The 23,062-nt window shown below is 40.8% G+C and overlaps 8 non-coding genes across 8 annotated transcripts; all 8 read left to right on the forward strand.

The window, feature by feature from the left end:
* Positions 1-3,030: 3,030 nt before the first annotated feature.
* Positions 3,031-3,102, forward strand: trnap-cgg (transfer RNA proline (anticodon CGG)). Its single transcript has one exon. It is a non-coding gene; the product is annotated as a tRNA-Pro (tRNA).
* A 251-nt stretch (positions 3,103-3,353) lies between these two features.
* Positions 3,354-3,425, forward strand: trnap-cgg (transfer RNA proline (anticodon CGG)). The gene has a single exon. It is a non-coding gene; the product is annotated as a tRNA-Pro (tRNA).
* Positions 3,426-7,611: 4,186 nt separating this feature from the next.
* On the forward strand, positions 7,612-7,683 carry trnap-cgg (transfer RNA proline (anticodon CGG)). The gene has a single exon. It is a non-coding gene; the product is annotated as a tRNA-Pro (tRNA).
* Positions 7,684-8,922: 1,239 nt separating this feature from the next.
* Positions 8,923-8,994, forward strand: trnap-agg (transfer RNA proline (anticodon AGG)). The gene has a single exon. It is a non-coding gene; the product is annotated as a tRNA-Pro (tRNA).
* A 4,839-nt stretch (positions 8,995-13,833) lies between these two features.
* trnap-cgg (transfer RNA proline (anticodon CGG)) lies at positions 13,834-13,905 on the forward strand. Its single transcript has one exon. It is a non-coding gene; the product is annotated as a tRNA-Pro (tRNA).
* Positions 13,906-15,794: 1,889 nt separating this feature from the next.
* Positions 15,795-15,866, forward strand: trnap-ugg (transfer RNA proline (anticodon UGG)). The gene has a single exon. It is a non-coding gene; the product is annotated as a tRNA-Pro (tRNA).
* A 583-nt stretch (positions 15,867-16,449) lies between these two features.
* trnap-agg (transfer RNA proline (anticodon AGG)) lies at positions 16,450-16,521 on the forward strand. The gene has a single exon. It is a non-coding gene; the product is annotated as a tRNA-Pro (tRNA).
* Positions 16,522-21,033: 4,512 nt separating this feature from the next.
* Positions 21,034-21,105, forward strand: trnap-agg (transfer RNA proline (anticodon AGG)). The gene has a single exon. It is a non-coding gene; the product is annotated as a tRNA-Pro (tRNA).
* The last annotated feature ends 1,957 nt before the right edge of the window (positions 21,106-23,062 follow it).

Below are 23,062 nucleotides of genomic sequence, written 5' to 3' on the forward strand. Positions count from 1 at the left end.
ACCAAGAGACAAATACCTAATACACATGCGTAACAATAGAGAATTTCGTCAGGAAGACAACAAATGTTGAGCAGTTTTAATGGTTTGTTGGTCTAGGGTTATGATTCTCGCCTTGGGTGCGAGTGGTCCAGCGTCCAACTCCCGGACAAGCCCAGAATTTGTGTTTGGCTAATGTTTCCTGCTTAATTGATTGCGTTAAAAACTTTGTACTTTAAGAAAACGTTTCTTCCACAATTTAGCCGATGTCGTGCCCATACCAGTATGGTAGAGTCTTGGCAAAAGTGTAGCTGGTTCGTCTTCTTAGCAGAACACTCAGTTTTTTTTATTACCAAGAGACAAAGACTTAACACACATGCCTAACAATAGAGAATTTTGTCAGGAAGACATCAAACGTTAAGCAGTTTTAATGGCTTGTTGGTCTAGGGGTATGATTCTCACTTAGGGTGCGAGAAGTCCCGGGTCCAATTCCCGGACGAGCCCAGAATTTGTGTTTGGCTAATGTTGACTGTTTAATTGAACGCGTTAAAAACTTTGTACCTTAAGAAAAAGTTTCTTCCACAATTTAGCCGATGTCGTGCCCATACCAGTATGGTAGAGTCTTGGTAAAAGTGTAGCTGGTTCGTCTTCTGAGCAGAACACTCAGTTTTTTTTATTACCAAGAGACAAAGACTTAACACACATGCCTAACAATAGAGAAATTTTGTCAGTAAGACATCAAACGTTAAGCCCTTTTAATGGCTCGTTGGTCTAGGGGTATGATTCTCGCTTTGGGTGCGAGAGGTCCTGGGTCCAAATCCCGGACGAGCACAGAAGTTGTGTTTGGCTAATGTTGACTGTTAAATTAAGCGAGCCAAAAACTTTGCACCTTAAGAAAACGTTTCTTCCACAATTTAGCCAATGTCGTGCCCATACAAGTATGTTAGAATCTTGGTAAAAGTGAAGCTGGTTCGTCTTCTTACCAGAACACTCAGTTTTTTTTAATGCCAAGAGAAAAAGACTTAATACACATGCCTAACAATAGAGAATTTCGTCAGGAAGACAACAAATGTTGAGCAGTTTTAATGGCTTGTTGGTCTAGGGTTATGATTCTCGCTTTGGGTGCGAGTGGTCCAGGGTCCAACTCCCGGACGAGCCCAGAATTTGTGTTTGGCTAATGTTTACTGTTTAATTGAGTGCGTTAAAAACTTTGTACCTTAAGAAAACGTTTCTTCCACAATTTAGCCGATGTCTTGCCCATACCAGTATGGTAGAGTCTTGGTAAAAGTGTAGCTGGTTCATCTTCTTAGCAGAACACCCAGCATCTTTTTAATTATCAAGAGACAAAGACTTATTACACATGCCTAACAATAGAGAATTTCGTCAGTCAGATATCAAACCTTAACTGGCTTTTATGGCTCGTTGGTCTAAGGGTACGATTCTTGCTTTGGGTGCGAGAGTTCCCGAGTCCAATTCCCAGACGAGCCTAGAAGTTGTGTTTGGCTATTGTTGACTGTTTAATTGAACGCGTTAAAAACTTTGTACCTTAACAAAACGTTTCTTCCACAATTTAGCCGATGTCGTGCCCATACCAGTATGGTAGAGTCTTGGTAAAAGTGTGGCTCGTTCGTCTTCTTTGCAGAACACTCAGTTTTTTTTAATGCCAAGAGAAAAAGACTTAATACACATGCCTAACAATAAAGAATTTCATCAGGCAGACATCAAATATTGAGGTGCTTCAATGGCTCGTTGGTCTAGGGGTATGATTCTTGCTTAGGGTGCGAGAGGTCCAGGGTCCAATTCCAGGACGAGCCCAGAATTTGTGTTTGGCTAATGTTGACTGTTTAATTAAGCGAGCCAAAAAATTTGTACCTTAAGTAAATTTTCTTCAACAATTTAGCCAATGTCGTGCCCATACCAGTATGGTAGAGTCTTGGCAAAAGTGTAGCTGGTTCATCTTCTTAGCAGAACACCCAGCATGTTTTTATTACCAACAGACAAAGACTTAATACACATGCCTAACAATAGAGAATTTCGTCAGTCAGTCATCAAACCTTAAATGGTTTTAATGGCTCGTTGGTCTAGGGGTATGATTCTCGCTTCGGTTGCGAGAGGTCCGGGGTCCTATTCCCGGACGAGCCCAGAAGTTGTTTTTGGCTATTGTTGACTGTTAAATTAAGCGAGCTAAAAACTTTGTACCTTAAGAAAACTTTTCTTCCACAATTTAGCCGATGTCGTGCCCATACCAGTATGGTAGAGTCTTGGCAAAAGTGTAGCTGGTTCGTCTTCTGAGCAGAACACTCAGTTTTTTTTATTACCAAGAGACAAATACTTAATACACATGCCTATCAATAGAGAAATTTCATCAGGAAGACATCAAACGTTAAGTCCTTTTAATGGCTCGTTGGTCTAGGGGTATGATTCTCGCTTAGGGTGCGAGAGGTCCCGGGTCCAATTCCAGGACGAGCCCTGAATTTGTGTTTGGCTAATGTTGACTGTTTAATTGATCGCGTTAAAAACTTTGTACTTTTAGAAAACGTTTTTTCCACAATTTAGCCGATGTCGTGCCCATACCAGTATGGTAGAGTCTTGGCAAAAGTGTAGCTGGTTCGTCTTCTTAGCAGAACACCCAGCATTTTTTTATTACCAAGAGAAAAAGACTTAACACACATGCCTAACAATAGAGAATTTTGTCAGGAAGACATCAAACGTTGAGAAGTTTCAATGGCTCGTTGGTCTAGGGGTTTGATTCTTACTTCTTGTGCGAGAGGTCCTGGGTCCAAATCCCCCAGGAGCCCAGAATTTGTGTTGGGCTAATGTTGACTGTTTAATTAAGCGAGCCAAAAACTTTGTACCTGAAGTAAATTTTCTTCCACAATTTAGCCAATGTTATGCCAATACCAGTATGGTAGAGACTTAGTAAAAGTGTAGCTGGTTTCGTCTTCTTAGCAGAACACCCAGCATTTTTTTAATACCAAGAGACAAATACTTAACACACATTCCTAACAATAGAGAATTTCTTTAGAAAGACATCAAACGTTAAATGGTTTTAATGGCTCGTTGGTCTAGGGGTATGATTCTTGCTTCGGGTGCGAGAGGTCCCGGGTCCAAATCCCGGATGAGCCCAGAAGTTGTGTTTGGCTAATGTTGACTGTTAAGCGAGCCAAAAACTTTGTACCTTAAGAAAACGTTTCTTCCACAATTTAGCCAATGTCGTGCCCATACCAGTATGGTAGAGTCTTGGCAAAAGTGTAGCTGGTTCATCTTCTTAGCAGAACACCCAGCATCTTTTTATTACCAAGAGACAAAGACTTAATACACTTGCCTAACAATAGAGAATTTCGTCAGTCAGACATCAAACCTTAAATGGTTTTAATGGCTCGTTGGTCTAGGGGTATGATTCTGGCTTCGGGTGCGAGAGGTCCCGGGTCCAAATCCCGGACGAGCCCAGAAGTTGTGTTTGGCTAATGTTGACTGTTAAGTTAAGCGAGCCAAAAAAATTTGTACCTTAAGAAAACGTTTCTTCCACAATTTAGCCAATATCGTGCCCATACCAGTATGGTAGAATCTTGGTAAAAGTGTAGCTGGTTCGTCTTCTTACCAGAACACTCAGTTTTTTTTAATGCCAAGACAAAAAGACTTAATACACATGCCTAACAATAAAGAATTTCGTCAGGCAGACATCAAATGTTGAGGTTTTTTAATGGGTCGTTGGTCTAGGGGTATGATTCTCGCTTAGGGTGCGAGAGGTCCTCAGTCCAATTCCCGGACAAGCCCAGAAGTTGTGTTTGGCTAATGTTGACTGTTAAATTAAGCGAGTCAAAAACTTTGTACCTTAAGAAAACGTTTCTTCCACAATTTAGCCAATGTCGTACCCATACCAGTATGGTAGAGTCTTGGCTAAAGTGTAGCTGGTTCGTCTTCTTAGCAGAACACCCAGCATTTTTTTATTACCAAGAGACAAATACTTAATACACATGCGTAACAATAGAGAATTTCGTCAGGAAGACAACAAATGTTGAGCAGTTTTAATGGTTTGTTGGTCTAAGGGTATGATTCTCGCTTTGGGTGCGAGAGGTCCCGTGTCCAAATCCCGGACCAGCCCAGAATTTCTGTTTGGCTAATGTTGACTGTTTAATTAAGCGAGCCAAAAACTTTGTACCTTAAGTCAATTTTCTTCAACAATTTAGCCAATGTCGTGCCCATACCAGTATGGTAGAGTCTTGGCAAAAGTGTAGCTGGTTCATCTTCTTAGCAGAACATCCAGCATCTTTTTATTACCAAGAGACAAAGACTTAATACACATGCCTAACAATAGAGAATTTCGTCAGTCAGACATCAAACCTTAAATGGTTTTAATGGCTCATTGGTCTAGGGGTATGATTCTCGCTTTGGGTGAGAGAGGTCCCGGGTCCAAATCCCGGACGAGCCCAGAATTTGTGTTTGGCTAATGTTGACTGTTAAATTAAGCGAGCCAAAAACTTTGTACCTTAAGAAAACGTTTCTTCCACAATTTAGCCAATGTCGTGCCCATACCAGTATGGTAGAGACTTAGTAAAAGTGTAGCTAGTTCGTCTTCTTAGCAGAACAACCAGCATTTTTTTTATTGCCAAGAGACTAAGACTTAACACACATGCCTAACAATAGAGAATTTCGTCAGGAAGACATCAAACGTTAAGCAGTTTTAATGACTCGGTGGTCTACGGGTATGATTCTCACTGTGTGTGCGAGAGGTCCTGGGTCCAAATCCCGGACGAGCTCAGAATTTGTGTTTGGCTAATGTTGACTGTTTAATTGAGCGAGCCAAAAACTTTGTACCTTACGAAAACGTTTCTTCCACAATTTAGCCAATGTCGTGCCCATACCAGTATGGTAGAGACTTGGCAAAAATGTAGCTGGTTCATCTTCTTAGCAGAACACCCAGCATCTTTTTATTACCAAGAGACAAAGACTTCATACACATGCCTAACAATAGAGAATTTCGTCAGTCAGACATCAAACCTTAACTGGTTTTAATGGCTTGTTGGTCTAGGGGCATGATTCTCGCTTCGGGTGCGACAGGTCCCGGGTCCAAATCCTGGACGAGCCCAGAAGTTGTGTTTGGCTAATGTTGACTGTTAAATTAAGCTAGCCAAAAACTTTGTACCTTAAGAAAACGTTTCTTCAACAATTTAGCCAATGTCGTGCCCATACCAGTATGGTAGAATCTTGGTAAAAGTGTAATTGTTTCGTCTTCTTACCAGAACACTCATTTTTTTTTAATGCCAAGGGAAAAAGACTTAATACACATGCGTAACAATAAAGAATTTCGTCAGGCAGACATCAAATGTTGAGGTGTTTTAATGGCTCGTTGGTCTAGGGGTATGATTCTCGCTTAGGGTGCGAGAGGTCCCGTGTCCAAATCCCGGACCAGCCCAGAGTTTCTGTTTGGCTAATGTTGACTGTTTAATTAAGCGAGCCAAAAACTTTGTACCTTAAGTCAATTTTCTTCAACAATTTAGCCAATGTCGTGCCCATACCAGTATGGTAGAGACTTGGCAAAAATGTAGCTGGTTCATCTTCTTAGCAGAACACCCAGCATCTTTTTATTACCAAGAGACAAAGACTTCATACACATGCCTAACAACAGAGAATTTCGTCAGTCAGACATCAAACCTTAACTGGTTTTAATGTCTCGTTGGTCTAGGGGTATGATTCTCGCTTCGGGTGCGACAGGTTCCGGGTCCAAATCCTGGACGAGCCCAGAAGCTGTGTTTGGCTAATGTTGACTGTTAAATTAAGCCAGCCAAAAACTTTGTACCTTAAGAAAATGTTTCTTCCACAATTTAGCCAATGTCGTGCCCATACCAGTATGGTAGAATCTTGGTAAAAGTGTAATTGTTTCGTCTTCTTACCAGAACACTCATTTTTTTTTAATGCCAAGGGAAAAAGACTTAATACACATGCCTAACAATAAAGAATTTCGTCAGGCAGACATCAAATGTTGAGGTGTTTTAATGGCTCGTTGGTCTAGGGTTATGATTCTCGCTTTGGGTGCGAGAGGTCCCGTGTCCAAATCCCGGACCAGCCCAGAATTTCTGTTTGGCTAATGTTGACTGTTTAATTAAGCGAGCCAAAAACTTTGTACCTTAAGTCAATTTTCTTCAACAATTTAGCCAATGTCGTGCCCATACCAGTATGGTAGAGTCTTGGCAAAAGTGTAGCTGGTTCATCTTCTTAGCAGAACACCCAGCATTTTTTTATTACCAAGAGACAAAGACTTCATACACATGCCTAACAATAAAGAATTTCGTCAGTCAGACATCAAACCTTAAATGGTTTTAATGGCTCGTTGGTCTGGGGGTATGATTCTCGCTTTGGGTGAGAGAGGTCCCGGGTCCAAATCCCGGACGAACCCAGAATATCTGTTTGGCTAATGTTGACTGTTAAATTAAGCGAGTCAAAAACTTTGTACCTTAACAAAACGTTTCTTCCACAATTTAGCCAATGTCGTACCCATACCAGTATGGTAGAGTCTTGGCAAAAGTGTAGCTGGTTCGTCTTCTTAGCAGAACACCCAGCATTTTTTTATTACCAAGAGACAAATACCTAATACACATGCGTAACAATAGAGAATTTCGTCAGGAAGACATCAAACGTTAAGCAGTTTTAATGGCTTGTTGGTGTAGGGGTATGATTGTCGCCTTGGGTGCGAGAGGTCCCGGGTCCAATTCCCGGACGAGCCCAGAATTTGTGTTTGGCTAATGTTGACTGTTTAATTGAACGCGTTAAAAACTTTGTACCTTAAGAAAAAGTTTCTTCCACAATTTAGCCAATGTCGTGCCCATACCAGTATGGTAGTCTTGGCCAAAGTGTAGCTGGTTCGTCTTCTTAACAGAACACCCAGCATTTTTTTATTACCAAGAGAAAAAGACTTAACACACATGCCTAACAATAGAGAATTTTGTCAGGAAGACATCAAACATTGAGAAGTTTCAATGGCTCGTTGGTCTAGGGGTATGATTCTTACTTCTTGTGCGAGAGGTCCTGGGTCCATATCCCCCAGGAGCCCAGAATTTGTGTTTGGCTAATGTTGACTGTTTAATTAAGCGAGCCAAAAACTTTGTACCTGAAGTAAATTTTCTTCCACAATTTAGCCAATGTTATGCCAATACCAGTATGGTAGAGACTTAGTGAAAGTGTAGCTGGTTTCGTCTTCTTAGCAGAACACCCAGCATTTTTTAAATACCAAGAGACAAATACTTAACACACATGCCTAACAATAGAGAATTTCGTCAGGAAGACATCAAACGTTAAGCAGTTTTAATGACTCGGTGGTCTACGGGTATGATTCTCACTGTGTGTGCGAGAGGTCCTGGGTCCAAATCCCGGACGAGCCCAGAATTTGTGTTTGGCTAATGTTGACTGTTTAATTGAGCGAGCCAAAAACTTTGTACCTTACGAAAACGTTTCTTCCGCAATTTAGCCAATGTCGTGCCCATACCAGTATGGTAGAGACTTGGCAAAAATGTAGCTCGTTCATCTTCTTAGCAGAACACCCAGCATCTTTTTATTACCAAGAGACAAAGACTTAATACAGATGCCTAACAATAGAGAATTTCGTCAGTCAGACATCAAACCTTAACTGGTTTTAATGGCTCGTTGGTCTAGGGGTATGATTCTCGCTTCGGGTGCGAGAGGTCCCGGGTCCAAATCCTGGACGAGCCCAGAAGTTGTGTTTGGCTAATGTTGACTGTTAAATTAAGCGAGCCAAAAACTTTGTACCTTAACAAAACGTTTCTTCCACAATTTAGCCAACGTCGTACTCATACCAGTATGGTAGAGTCTTGTCAAAAATGTAGCTGGTTCGTCTTCTTAGCAGAACACCCAGCATTTTTTTATTACCAAGAGACAAATACCTAATACACATGCGTAACAATAGAGAATTTCGTCAGGAAGACAACAAATGTTGAGCAGTTTTAATGGTTTGTTGGTCTAGGGGTATGATTCTTACTTCTTGTGCGAGAGGTCCTGGGTCCAAATCCCCCAGGAGCCCAGAATTTGTGTTTGGCTAATGTTGACTGTTTAATTAAGCGAGCCAAAAACTTTGTACCTGAAGTAAATTTTCTTCCACAATTTAGCCAATGTTATGCCAATACCAGTATGGTAGAGACTTAGTAAAAGTGTAGCTGGTTTCGTCTTCTTAGCAGAACACCCAGCATTTTTTAAATACCAAGAGCCAAATACTTAACACACATGCCTAACAATAGAGAATTTCGTCAGGAAGACATCAAACGTTAAGCAGTTTTAATGACTCGGTGGTCTACGGGTATGATTCTCACTGTGTGTGCGAGAGGTCCTGGGTCCAAATCCCGGACGAGCCCAGAATTTGTGTTTGGCTAATGTTGACTGTTTAATTGAGCGAGCCAAAAACTTTGTACCTTACAAAAACGTTTCTTCCACAATTTAGCCAATGTCGTGCCCATACCAGTATGGTAGAGACTTGGCAAAAATGTAGCTGGTTCATCTTCTTAGCAGAACACCCAGCATCTTTTTATTACCAAGAGACAAAGACTTAATACAGATGCCTAACAATAGAGAATTTCGTTAGTCAGACATCAAACCTTAACTGGTTTTAATGGCTCGTTGGTCTAGGGGTATGATTCTCGCTTCGGGTGCGAGAGGTCCCGGGTCCAAAACCTGGACGAGCCCAGAAGTTGTGTTTGGCTAATGTTGACTGTTAAATTAAGCGAGCCAAAAACTTTGTACCTTAAGAAAACGTTTCTTCCACAATTTAGCCAATGTCGTGCCCATACCAGTATGGTAGAATCTTAGTAAAAGTGTAATTGTTTCGTCTTCTTACCAAAACACTCATTTTTTTTTAATGCCAAGGGAAAAAGACTTAATACACATGCCTAACAATAAAGAATTTCGTCAGGCAGACATCAAATGTTGCGGTGTTTTAATGGCTCGTTGGTCTAGGGGTATGATTCTCGCTTAGGGTGCGAGAGGTCCTGGGTCCAATTCCCGGACGAGCCCAGAAGTTGTGTTTGGCTAATGTTGACTGTTAAATTAAGCGAGTCAAAAACTTTGTACCTTAACAAAACGTTTCTTCCACAATTTAGCCAATGTCGTACTCATACCAGTATGGTAGAGTCTTGTCAAAAATGTAGCTGGTTCGTCTTCTTAGCAGAACACCCAGCATTTTTTAAATACCAAGAGACAAATACTTAACACACATTCCTAACAATAGAGAATTTCTTCAGAAAGACATCAAACATTGAGAAGTTTTTAAAGGCTCCTTGGTCTAGGGGTATGATTCTCGCCTTGGGTGCGAGAGGTCCCGGGTTCAAATACCGGACGATCCCAGATTTTATGTTTGGCTAATGTTTACTGTTTAAATGATCGCGTTAAAAACTTTGTACCTTAACAAAACGTTTCTTCCACAAATTAGCAGATGTCGTGCCCATACCAGTATGGTAGAGTCTTGGTAAAAGTGTAGCTGGTTCGTCTTCTTAGCAGAACACCCAGCATTTTTTTAATTACCAAGAGACAAATACCTAATACACATGCGTAACAATAGAGAATTTCGTCAGGAAGACAACAAATGCTGAGCAGATTTAATGGTTTGTTGGTCTAGGGTTATGATTCTCTCCTTGGGTGCGAGTGGTCCAGGGTCCAACTCCCGGACGGGCCCAGAATTTGTGCTTGGCTAATGTTTACTGTTTAATTGAGCGCGTTAAAAACTTTGTACCTTAAGAAAACGTTTCTTCCACAATTTAGCCGATGTCGTGCCCATACCAGTATGGTAGAGTCTTGGTAAAAGTGTAGCTCGTTCGTCTTCTTTGCAGAACACTCAGTTTTTTTTAATGCCAAGAGAAAAAGACTTAATACACATGCCTAACAATAAAGAATTTCGTCAATCAGACATCAAATATTGAGGTGTTTCAATGGCTCGTTGGTCTAGGGGAATGATTCTTGTTTAGGGTGCGCGAGGTCCTGGGTCCAATTCCCGGACGAGCCCACAAGTTGTGTTTGGCTAAAGTTGACTGTTAAATTAAGCGAGCCAAAAACTTTGTACCTTAAGAAAACTTTAATTCCACAATTTAGCTAATGTCGTGCCCATACCAGTATAGTAGAGACTTAGTAAAAGTGTAGCTGGTTCGTCTTCTTAGCAGAACACCCATCATTTTTTTTTATTACCAAGAGACAAAGACTTAACACGCATGCCTAACAATAGAGAATTTCGTCAGTAAGACATAAAACGTTGAGCAGTTTTAATGGCTCGTAGGTCTAGGGGTTGATTGTTGCTTCAGGTACCAGAGGTCCAGGGTCCAAATCCCGCAGGAGCCCATAATTTGTTTTTGGCTAATGTTGACTGTTTAATTCAGCGAGCCAAAAACTTTGTACCTTAAGTAAATTTTCTTCCACAATTTAGCCAATGTCGTGCCCATACCAGTATGGTAGAATCTTGGTAAAAGTGTAGCTGTTTCGTCTTCTTACCAGAACACTCAGTTTTTTTTAATGCCTAGAGAAAAAGACTTAATACACATGCCTAACAATAGAGAATTTCGTCAGGAAGACAACAAATGTTGAGCAGTTTTAATGGCTTCTTGGTCTAGGGTTATGATTCTCGCCTTGGGTGCGAGTCGTCCAGGGTCCAACTCCCGGACGAGCCCAGAATTTGTGTTTGGCTAATGTTTACTGTTTAATTGAGCGCGTTAAAAACTTTGTACCTTAAGAAAACGTTTCTTCCACAATTTAGCCGATGTCGTGCCCATACCAGTATGGTAGAGTCTTGGTAAAAGTGTAGCTCGTTCGTCTTCTTTGCAGAACACTCAGTTTTTTTTAATGCCAAGAGAAAAAGACTTAATACACATGCCTAACAATAAAGAATTTCGTCAATCAGACATCAAATATTGAGGTGTTTCAATGGCTCATTGGTCTAGGGGAATGATTCTTGTTTAGGGTGCGCGAGGTCCTGGGTCCAATTCCCGGACGAGCCCACAAGTTGTGTTTGGCTAAAGTTGACTGTTAAATTAAGCGAGCCAAAAACTTTGTACCTTAAGAAAACTTTAATTCCACAATTTAGCTAATGTCGTGCCCATACCAGTATAGTAGAGACTTAGTAAAAGTGTAGCTGGTTCGTCTTCTTAGCAGAACACCCATCATTTTTTTTATTACCAAGAGACAAAGACTTAACACGCATGCCTAACAATAGAGAATTTCGTCAGTAAGACATAAAACGTTGAGCAGTTTTAATGGCTCGTTGGTCTAGGGGTTGATTGTTGCTTCAGGTGCCAGAGGTCCAGGGTCCAAATCCCGCAGGAGCCCATAATTTGTTTTTGGCTAATGTTGACTGTTTAATTCAGCGAGCCAAAAACTTTGTACCTTAAGTAAATTTTCTTCCACAATTTAGCCAATGTCGTGCCCATACCAGTATGGTAGAATCTTGGTAAAAGTGTAGCTGTTTCGTCTTCTTACCAGAACACTCAGTTTTTTTTAATGCCTAGAGAAAAAGACTTAATACACATGCCTAACAATAGAGAATTTCGTCAGGAAGACAACAAATGTTGAGCAGTTTTAATGGCTTCTTGGTCTAGGGTTATGATTCTCGCCTTGGGTGCGAGTCGTCCAGGGTCCAACTCCCGGACGAGCCCAGAATTTGTGTTTGGCTAATGTTTACTGTTTAATTGAGCGCGTTAAAAACTTTGTACCTTAAGAAAACGTTTCTTCCACAATTTAGCCGATGTTGTGCCCATACCAGTATGGTAGAGTCTTGGTAAAAGTGTAGCTCGTTCGTCTTCTTTGCAGAACACTCAGTTTTTTTTAATGCCAAGAGAAAAAGACTTAATACACATGCCTAACAATAAAGAATTTCGTCAATCAGACATCAAATATTGAGGTGTTTCAATGGCTCATTGGTCTAGGGGAATGATTCTTGTTTAGGGTGCGCGAGGTCCTGGGTCCAATTCCCGGACGAGCCCACAAGTTGTGTTTGGCTAAAGTTGACTGTTAAATTAAGCGAGCCAAAAACTTTGTACCTTAAGAAAACTTTAATTCCACAATTTAGCTAATGTCGTGCCCATACCAGTATAGTAGAGACTTAGTAAAAGTGTAGCTGGTTCGTCTTCTTAGCAGAACACCCATCATTTTTTTTATTACCAAGAGACAAAGACTTAACACGCATGCCTAACAATAGAGAATTTCGTCAGTAAGACATAAAACGTTGAGCAGTTTTAATGGCTCGTTGGTCTAGGGGTTGATTGTTGCTTCAGGTGCCAGAGGTCCAGGGTCCAAATCCCGCAGGAGCCCATAATTTGTGTTTGGCTAATGTTGACTGTTTAATTCAACGTGCCAAAAACTTTGTACCTTAAGTAAATTTTCTTCCACAATTTAGCCAATGTCGTGCCCATACCAGTATGGTAGAATCTTGGTAAAAGTGTAGCTGTTTCGTCTTCTTACCAGAACACTCAGTTTTTTTTAATGCCTAGAGAAAAAGACTTAATACACATGCCTAACAATAGAGAATTTCGTCAGGAAGACAACAAATGTTGAGCAGTTTTAATGGCTTCTTGGTCTAGGGTTATGATTCTCGCCTTGGGTGCGAGTCGTCCAGGGTCCAACTCCCGGACGAGCCCAGAATTTGTGTTTGGCTAATGTTTACTGTTTAATTGAGCGCGTTAAAAACTTTGTACCTTAAGAAAACGTTTCTTCCACAATTTAGCCTATGTCGTGCCCATACCAGTATGGTAGAGTCTTGGTAAAAGTGTAGCTCGTTCGTCTTCTTTGCAGAACACTCAGTTTTTTTTAATGCCAAGAGAAAAAGACTTAATACACATGCCTAACAATAAAGAATTTCGTCAGGCAGACATCAAATAGTGAGGTGTTTTAATGGCTCGTTGGTCTAGGGGTATGATTCTCGCTTAGGGTGCGAGAGGTCCCGGGTCCAATTCCAGGACGAGCCCACAAGTTGTGTTTGGCTAATGTTGACTGTTTAATTAAGCGAGCCAAAAACTTTGTACCTTAAGTAAATTTTCTTCAACAATTTAGCCAATGTCGTGCCCATACCAGTATGGTAGAGTCTTGGCAAAAGTGTAGCTGGTTCATCTTCTTAGCAGAACACCCAGCATGTTTTTATTACCAAGAGACAAAGACTTAATACACATGCCTAACAATAGAGAATTTCGTCAGTCAGACATCAAACCTTAAATGGTTTTAATGGCTCGTTGGTCTAGGGCTATGAATCTCGCTTCGGGTGCGAGCGGTCCGAGGTCCAATTCCTGGACGAGCCCAGAAGTAGTTTTTCGCTATTGTTGACTGTTAAATTAAGCGAGCTAAAAACTTTGTACCTTAAGAAAACGTTTCTTTCACAATTTAGCCGATGTCGTGCCCATACCAGTATGGTAGAGTCTTGGCAAAAGTGTAGCTGGTTCGTCTTCTTTGTAGAACACCCAGCATTTTTTTATTACCAATAGACAAATACTTAATACACATGCCTAACAATAGAGAATTTCGTCAGGAAGACATCAAACGTTGAGCAGTTTTAATGGCTCGTTGGTCTAAGGTTATGATTCTCTCCTTGTGTGCGAGAGGTCCCGGGTCCAAATACCGGACGATCCCAGAATATGTGTTTGGCTAATGTTGACTGTTTAATTAAGCGAGCCAAAAACTTTGTACCTTAAGTAAATTTTCTTCAACAATTTAGTCAATGTCGTGCCCATACCAGTATGGTAGAGTCTTGGCAAAAATGTAGCTGGTTCATCTTCTTAGCAGAACACCCAGCATCTTTTTATTACCAAGAGACAAAGACTTAATACACATGCCTAACAATAGAGAATTTCGTCAGTCAGACACCAAACCTTAAATGGTTTTAATGGCTCGTTGGTCTAGGGGTATGATTCTCGCTTCGGGTGCGAAAGGTCCCGGGTCCAAATCCCGGACGAGCCCAGAAGTTGTGTTTGGCTAATGTTGACTGTTAAATTAAGCGAGCCAAAAACTTTGTACCTTAAGAAAATGTTTCTTCCACAATTTAGCCAATGTCGTGCCCATACCAGTATGGTAGAATCTTGGTAAAAGTGTAGCTGTTTCGTCTTCTTACCAGAACACTCATTTTTTTTTAATGCCAAGAGAAAAAGACTTAATTCACATGCCTAACAATAAAGAATTTCGTCAGGCAGACATCAAATGTTGAGGTGTTTTAACGGCTCGTTGGTCTAGGGGTATGATTCTCGCTTAGGGTGCGAGAGGTCCCGCGTCCAATTCCTGGACGAGCCCTGAATTTGTGTTTGGCTAATGTTTACTGTTTAATTGATCGCTTTAAAAACTTTGTACCTTAACAAGTCGTTTCTTCCACAATTTAGCAGATGTCGTGCCCATACCAGTATGGTAGAATCTTGGTAAAAGTGTAGCTGGTTCGTCTACTTAGCAGAACACTCAGTTTTTTTTATTACCAAGAGACAAAGACTTAACACACATGCCTAACAATAGAGAATTTCGTCAGTCAGACATCAAACCTTGAGCGGTTTGAATGGCTCGTTGGTCTAGGGGTATGATTCTTGCTTCGGGTGCCAGAGGTTCCGGTTCCAAATCCCGGACGAGCCCAAAATTTGTGTTTGGCTAATGTTGACTGTTTAATTGAGCGCTCTAAAAACTTTGTACCTTAAGAAAACGTTTCTTCCACAATTAAGCCAATGTCGTGCCCATACCAGTATGGTAGAGACTTAGTAAAAGTGTAGCTGTTTGTCTTCTTAGCAGGACTCTCATTTTTTTTTAATACCAAGTGAAAAAGACTTAATTTACATGCCTAACAATAAAGAATTTCGTCAGGCAGACATCAAATGTTGAGGTGTTTTAATGGCTCGTTGGTCTAGGCGTATGATTCTTGCTTAGGGTGCGAGAGGTCCCGGCTCCAATTCCCTGACGAACCCAGAATTTGTGTTTGGATATGGTTGACTGTTTAATTAAGCAAACCAAAAGCTTTGTACCTTAAGAAAATGTTTCTTCCACAGTTTATCCAATGTCGTGCCCATACCAGTATGGTAGTCTTGGCAAAAGTGTAACTGGTTCGTCTTCTTAGCAGAACACCCGGCATCTTTTTATTACCAAGAGACAAAGACTTAATACACATGCCTAACAATAGAGAATTTCGTCAGTCAGACATCAAACCTTAAATGGTTTTAATTGCTCGTTGGTCTAGGGGTATGATTCTCGCTTTGGGTGCGAGAGGTCCTGGGTCCAAATCCCGGACGAACCTAGAATTTGTATTTGGCTAATGTTGACTGTTTAATTGAGCGCGCTAAAAACTTTGTACCTTAAGAAAATGTTTCTTCCACAGTTTAGCCAATGTCGTGCCCATACCAGTATGGTAGTCTGGGCAAAAGTGTAGCTGGTTCGTCTTCTTTGCAGAACACTCAGCATTTTTTCATTACCCAGAGAAAAAAACTTAACACACATGCCTAACAATAGAGAATTTCTTTAGAAAGACATCAAACGTTGACAAGTTTTTAAAGGCTCCTTGGTCTAGGGGTATGATTCTTGCTTTGGGTGCGAGAGGTCCCGGGTTTAGATCTCGGACGAGCCCAGAATTTGTGTTTGGCTAATGTTGACAGTTTAATTAAGCGAGCCAAAAACTTTGTACCTTAAGTAAATTTCCTTCAACAATTTAGCCAATGTCGTGCCCATACCAGTATGGTAGAGTCTTGGCAAAAGTGCAGCTGGTTCATCTTCTTAGCAGAACACCCAGCATCTTTTTATTGCCAAGAGACAAAGACGTAATACACATGCCTATCAATAGAGAAATTTCGTCAGGAAGACATCAAACGTTAAGCCCTTTTAATGGCTCGTTGGTCTAGGGGTATGATTCTTGCTTTGGGTGCGAGAGGTCCTGGGTCCAATTCCCAGACGAGCCCAGAAGTTGTGTTTGGCTATTGTTGACTGTTAAATTAAGCGAGCTAAAAACTTTGTACCTTAAGAAAACGTTTCTTCCACAATTTAGCCGATGTCGTGCCCATACCAGTATGGTAGAGTCTTGGTAAAAGTGTAGCTAGTTCGTCTTCTTTGTAGAACACTCAGCATTTTTTTATTACCTAGAGACAAATACTTAATACACATGCGTAACAATAGAGAATTTCGTCAGTCAGACATCAAACCTTTAATGGTTTAAATGGCTCGTTGGTCTAGGGGTATGATTCTCGCTTAGGGTGCGAGAGGTTCCGCGTCCAATTCCCCGACGAGCCCTGAATTTGTGTTTGGCTAATGTTGACTGTTTAATTGAACGCGTTAAAAACTTTGTAACTTAAGAAAAAGTTTCTTCCACAATTTAGCCGATGTCGTGCCCATACCAGTATGGTAGAGAGTTAGTAAAAGTGTAGCTGGTTTGTCTTCTTAGCAGAACACTCAGTTTTTTTTAATGCCAAGAGAAAAAGACTTAATACACATGCCTAACAATAAAGAATTTTGTCAGGAAGACATCAACTTTTGAGGTGTTTTATTGGCTCGTTGGTCTAGGGGTATGATTCTCGCTTAGGGTGCGAGAGGTCCCGGGTCCAACTCCCGGACGAGCCCAGAATTTGTGTTTGGCTAATGTTGACTGTTAAATTAAGCGAGCCAAAAGCTTTGTACCTTAAGAAAACGTTTCTTCCACAATTTAGCCAATGTCGTTCCCATACCAGTATGGTAGAGTCTTGGTAAAATTGTAGCTGGTTCGTCTTCTTAGCAGAACACCCAGCATTTTTTTATTACCAAGAGAAAAAGACTTAACACACATGCCTAACAATAGAGAATTTCGTAAGGAAGACATCAAACCTTAAATGGTTTTAATGGCTCGTTGGTCTAGGGGTATGATTCTCGCTTGGGTTGCGAAAGGTCCCGGGTCCAAATCCCGGACAAGCCCAGAAGTTGTGTTTGGCTAATGTTGACTGTTAAATTAAGCGAGCCAAAAACTTTGTACCTTAAGAAAATGTTTCTTCCACAATTTAGCCAATGTCGTGCCCATACCAGTATGGTAGAATCTTGGTAAAAGTGTAGCTGTTTCGTCTTCTTACCAGAACACTCATTTTTTTTAATGCCAAGAGAAAAAGACTTAATTCACATGCCTAAAAATAAAGAATTTCGTCAAGCAGACATCAAATGTTGAGGTGTTTTAATGGCTCGTTGGTCTAGGGGTATGATTCTCGCTTCGGGTGAGAGAGGTCCTGGGTCCAAATACCGGACGATCCCAGAATTTGTGTTTGGCTAATGTTTACTGTTTAATTGATCGCTTTAAAAACTTTGTACCTTAACAAATCGTTTCTTCCACAATTTAGCAGATGTCGTGCCCATACCAGTATGGTAGAATCTTGGTAAAAGTGTAGCTGGTTCGTCTACTTAGCAGAACACTCAGTTTTTTTTATTACCAAGAGACAAAGACTTAACACACATGCCTAACAATAGAGAATTTCGTCAGTCAGACATCAAACCTTGAATGGTTTAAATGGCTCGTTGGTCTAGGGGTATGATTCTGGCTTAAGGTGCGAGAGGTCCCGGGTCCATATCCCGGACGAGCCCAGAATTTATGTTTGGCTAATGTTGACTGTTTAATTGAGCGAGCTAAAAACTTTGTACCTTAAGAAAACGTTTCTTCCACAATTTAGCAAATGTCGTGCCAATACCAGTATGGTAGAGAGTTAGTAAAAGCGTAGCTGGTTCGTCTTCTTAGCAGGACTCTCATTTTATTTTATTACCAAGAGACAAATACTTAATACACATGCCTAACAATAAAGAATTTCGTCAGGCAGACATCAAATATTGAGGTGTTTTAATGGGTCGTTGGTCTAGGGGTATGATTCTCGCTTAGGATGCAAGAGGTCCCGGGTCCAATTCCCGTACGAGCCCACAAGTTGTGTTTGGCTAATGTTGACTGTTAAATTAAGCGAGCCAAAAACTTTGTACCTTAAGAAAACTTTTCTTCCACAATTTAGCCAATGTCGTGCCCATACCAGTATCGTAGAGACTTAGTAAAAGTGTAGCTGGTTCGTCTTCTTAGCAGAACACCCAGCATTTTTTTTATTACCAAGAGACAAAGACTTAACACGCATGCCTAACAATAGAGAATTTCGTCAGTAAGACATCAAACGTTGAGCAGTTTTAATGGTTCGTTGGTCTAGGGGTTGATTGTTGCTTCAGGTGCCAGAGATCCTGGGTCCAAATCCCGGACGAGCCCAGAATTTGTGTTTGGCTAATGTTGACTGTTTAATTGAACGCGTTAAAAACTTCATACCTTAAGAAAACGTTTCTTCCACAATTTAGCCGATGACGTGCCCATACCAGTATGGTTGAGTCTTGGTAAAAGTGTAGCTGGTTCGTCTTCTTAGCAGAACTCCCATAATTTTTTTATTACCAATAGACAAATACTTAATACACATCCCTAACAATAGAGAATTTCGTCAGGAAGACAACAAATGTTGAGCAGATTTAATGGTTTGTTGGTCTAGGGTTATGATTCTCGCCTTGGGTGCGAGTGGTCCAGGGTCCAACTCCCGGACGAGCCCAGAATTTGTGTTTGGCTAACGTTTACTGTTTAATTGAGCGCGTTAAAAACTTTGTACCTTAAGAAAACGTTTCTTCCACAATTTAGCCAATGTCGTGCCCATACCAGTATGGTAGTCTTGGCAAAAGTGTAGCTGGTTCGTCTTCTTAGCAGAACACCCAGCATTTTTTTATTATCAAGATAAAAAGACATAACACACATGCCTAACAATAGAGAATTTCGTCAGGAAGACATCAAACGTTGAGAAGTTTCAATGGCTCGTTGGTCTAGGGGTATGATTCTTACTTCTTATGCGAGAGGTCCTGGATCCAAATCCCCCAGTAGCCCAGAATTTGTGTTTGGCTAATGTTGACTGTTTAATTAAGCGAGCCAAAAACTTTGTACCTGAAGTAAATTTTCTTCCACAATTTAGCCAATGTTGTGCCCATACCAGTATGGTAGAGATTTAGTAAAAGTGTAGATGGTTTCGTCTTCTTAGCAGAACACCCAGCATTTTTTTAATACCAAGAGACAAATACTTAACACACATTCCTAACAATAGAGAATTTCTTCAGAAAGACATCAAACATTGAGAAGTTTTTAAAGGCTCCTTGGTCTAGGGGTATAATTTTTGCTTTGGGTGCGAGAGGTCCTGGGTTCAGATCCCGGACGAGCCCAGAATTTGTGTTTGGCTAATGTTGACTGTTTAATTAAGCGAGCCAAAAACTTTGTACCTTAAGTAAATTTTCTTCAACAATTTAGCCAATGTCGTGCCCATACCAGTATGGTAGAGTCTTGGCAAAAGTGTAGCTGGTTCATCTTCTTAGCAGAACACCCAGCATCTTTTTATTACCAAGAGACAAAGACTTAATACACATGCCTAACAATAGAGAATTTCGTCAGTCAGACATCAAACCTTAAATGGCTTTTATGGCTCGTTGGTCTAGGGGTATGATTCTTGCTTAGGGTGCGAGAGGTCTGGGGTTCAATTACCGGACGAGCCCAGAATTTGTGTTTGGCTAATGTTTAATGTTTAATTGATCGCGTTAAAAACTTTGAACTTTAAGAAAACGTTTCTTCCACAATTTAGCCGATGTCGTGCCCATACCAGTATGGTAGAGACTTAGTAAAAGTGTAGCTGGTTCGTCTTCTTAGCAGAACAACCAGCATTTTTTTTATTACCAAGAGACAAAGACTTAACACACATGCCTAACAATAGAGAATTTCGTCAGGAAGACATCAAACGTTAAGCAGTTTTAATGACTCGGTGGTCTACGGGTATGATTCTCTCTGTGTGTGCGAGAGGTCCTGGGTCCAAATCCCGGACGAGCCCAGAATTTGTGTTTGGCTAATGTTGACTGTTAAATTAAGCGAGCCAAAAACTTTGTAACTTAAGAAAACGTTTGTTCCACAATTTAGCCAATGTCGTGCCCATACCAGTATGGTAGAATCTTGGTAAAAGTGTAATTGTTTCGTCTTCTTACCAGAACACTCATTTTTTTTTAATGCCAAGGGAAAAAGACTTAATACACATGCCTAACAATAAAGAATTTCGTCAGGCAGACATCAAATGTTGAGGTGTTTTAATGGCTCGTTGGTCTAGGGGTATGATTCTCGCTTAGGGTGCGAGAGGTCCTGGGTCCAATTCCCGGACAAGCCCAGAAGTTGTGTTTGGCTAATGTTGACTGTTAAATTAAGCGAGCCAAAAACTTTGTACCTTAAGAAAACGTTTCTTCCACAATTTAGCCAATATCGTGCCCATACCAGTATGGTAGAATCTTGGTAAAAGTGTAATTGTTTCGTCTTCTTACCAGAACACTCATTTTTTTTTAATGCCAAGGGAAAAAGACTTAATACACATGCCTAACAATAAAGAATTTCGTCAGGCAGACATCAAATGTTGAGGTGTTTCAATGGGTTGTTGGTCTAGGGGTATGATTCTCGCTTAGGGTGCGAGAGGTCCTGGGTCCAATTCCCCGACAAGCCCAGAAGTTGTGTTTGGCTAATGTTGACTGTTAAATTAAGCGAGTCAAAAACTTTGTACCTTAAGAAAACGTTTCTTCCACAATTTAGCCAATGTCGTACCCATACCAGTATGGTAGAGTCTTGGCAAAAGTGTAGCTGGTTCATCTTCTTAGCAGAACACCCAGCATTTTTTTATTACCAAGAGACAAATACTTAATACACATGCGTAACAATAGAGAATTTCGTCAGGAAGACAACCAATGTTGAGCAGTTTTAATGGTTTGTTGGTCTAGGGTTATGATTCTCGCCTTGGGTGCGAGAGGTCCCATGTCCAGTTCCCAGACGAGCCCTGAATTTGTGTTTGGCTAATGTTGACTGTTTAATTGAACGCGTTAAAAACTTTGTACCTTAAGAAAAAGTTTCTTCCACAATTTAGCCGATGTCGTGCCCATACCAGTATGGTAGAGAGTTAGTAAAAGTGTAGCTGGTTCGTCTTCTTAGCAGAACACTCAGTTTTTTTTAATGCCAAGAGAAAAAGACTTAATACACATGCCTAACAATAAAGAATTTCGTCAGGAAGACATCAAATTTTGTGGTGTTTTATTGGCTCGCTGGTCTAGGGGTATGATTCTCGCTTAGGGTGCGAGAGGTCCCGGGTCCAATTCCCGGACGAGCCCTGAATTTGTGTTTGGCTAATGTTGACTGTTTAATTGAGCGCGTTAAAAACTTTGTACCTTAAGTAAATTTTCTTCAACAATTTAGCCAATGTCGTGCCCATACCAGTATAGTAGAGACTTTGTAAAAGTGTAGCTGGTTCGTCTTCTTAGCAGAACACCCAGCATTTTTTTTATTACCAAGAGACAAAGACTTAACACGCATGCCTAACAATAGAGAATTTCGTCAGTAAGACATCAAACGTTGAGCAGTTTTAATGGCTCGTTGGTCTAGGGGTTGATTGTTGCTTCAGGTGCCAGAGGTCCTAGGTCCAAATCGTGCAGGAGCCCAGAATTTGTGTTTGGCTAATGTTGACTGTTTAATTAAGCGAGCCAAAAACTTTGTACCTTAAGTAAATTTTCTTCAACAATTTAGCCAATGTCGTGCCCATACCAGTATGGTAGAGTCTTGGCAAAAGTGTAGCTGGTTCATCTTCTTAGCAGAACACCCAGCATCTTTTTATTACCAAGAGACAAAGACTTGTTACACTTGCCTAACAATAGAGAATTTCGTCAGTCAGACATCAAACCTTAAATGGTTTTAATGGCTCGTTGGTCTAGGGGTATGATTCTCGCTTCGGGTGCGAGAGGTCCCTGGTCCAAATCCCGGACGAGCCCAGAAGTTGTGTTTGGCTAATGTTGACTGTTAAATTAAGCGAGCCAAAAACTTTGTACCTTAAGAAAACGTTTCTTCCACAATTTAGCCAATGTCGTGCCCATACCAGTATGGTAGAATCTTGGTAAAAGTGTAGCTGTTTCGTCTTCTTACCAGAACACTCAGTTTTTTTTAATGCCAAGAGAAAAAGACTTAATACACATGCCTAACAATAAAGAATTTCGTCAGGCAGACATCAAATGTTGAGGTGTTTTAATGGGTCGTTGGTCTAGGGTTATGATTCTCGCTTAGGGTGCGAGAGGTCCTGGGTCCAATTCCCGGACAAGCCCAGAAGTTGTGTTTGGCTAATGTTGACTGTTTAATTAAGCGAGCCAAAAACTTTGTACCTGAAGTAAATTTTCTTCCACAATTTAGCCAATGTTATGCCAATACCAGTATGGTAGAGACTTAGTAAAAGTGTAGCTGGTTTCGTCTTTTTAGCAGAACACCCAGCATTTTTTAAATACCAAGAGACAAATACTTAACACACATGCCTAACAATAGAGAATTTCGTCAGGAAGACATCAAACGTTAAGCAGTTTTAATGACTCGGTGGTCTACGGGTATGATTCTCTCTGTGTGTGCGAGAGGTCCTGGGTCCAAATCCCGGACGAGCCCAGAATTTGTGTTTGGCTAATGTTGACTGTTAAATTAAGCGAGCCAAAAACTTTGTAACTTAAGAAAACGTTTGTTCCACAATTTAGCCAATGTCGTGCCCATACCAGTATGGTAGAATCTTGGTAAAAGTGTAATTGTTTCGTCTTCTTACCAGAACACTCATTTTTTTTTAATGCCCAGGGAAAAAGACTTAATACACATGCCTAACAATAAAGAATTTCGTCAGGCAGACATCAAACGTTGAGAAGTGTCAATGGCTCGTTGGTCTAGGGGTATGATTCTTACTTCTTGTGCGAGAGGTCCTGGGTCCAAATCCCCCAGGAGCCCAGAATTTGTGTTTGGCTAATGTTGACTGTTTAATTAAGCGAGCCAAAAACTTTGTACCTTACGAAAACGTTTCTTCCACAATTTAGCCAATGTCGTGCCCATACTAGTATGGTAGAGACTTGGCAAAAATGTAGCTGGTTCATCTTCTTAGCAGAACACCCAGCATCTTTTTATTACCAAGAGACAAAGACTTAATACACATGCCTAACAATAGAGAATTTCGTCAGTCAGACATCAAACCTTAACTGGTTTTAATGGCTCGTTGGTCTAGGGGTATGATTCTCGCTTCGGGTGTGAGAGGTCCGATGTCCAAATCCCGGA

This window comes from Cebidichthys violaceus, unplaced genomic scaffold (genome assembly GCF_023349555.1).
Source record: "Cebidichthys violaceus isolate CVI_PGR_0920_01 unplaced genomic scaffold, fCebVio1.0.p SCAF_32, whole genome shotgun sequence".
NCBI lineage: Eukaryota > Metazoa > Chordata > Actinopteri > Perciformes > Stichaeidae > Cebidichthys > Cebidichthys violaceus.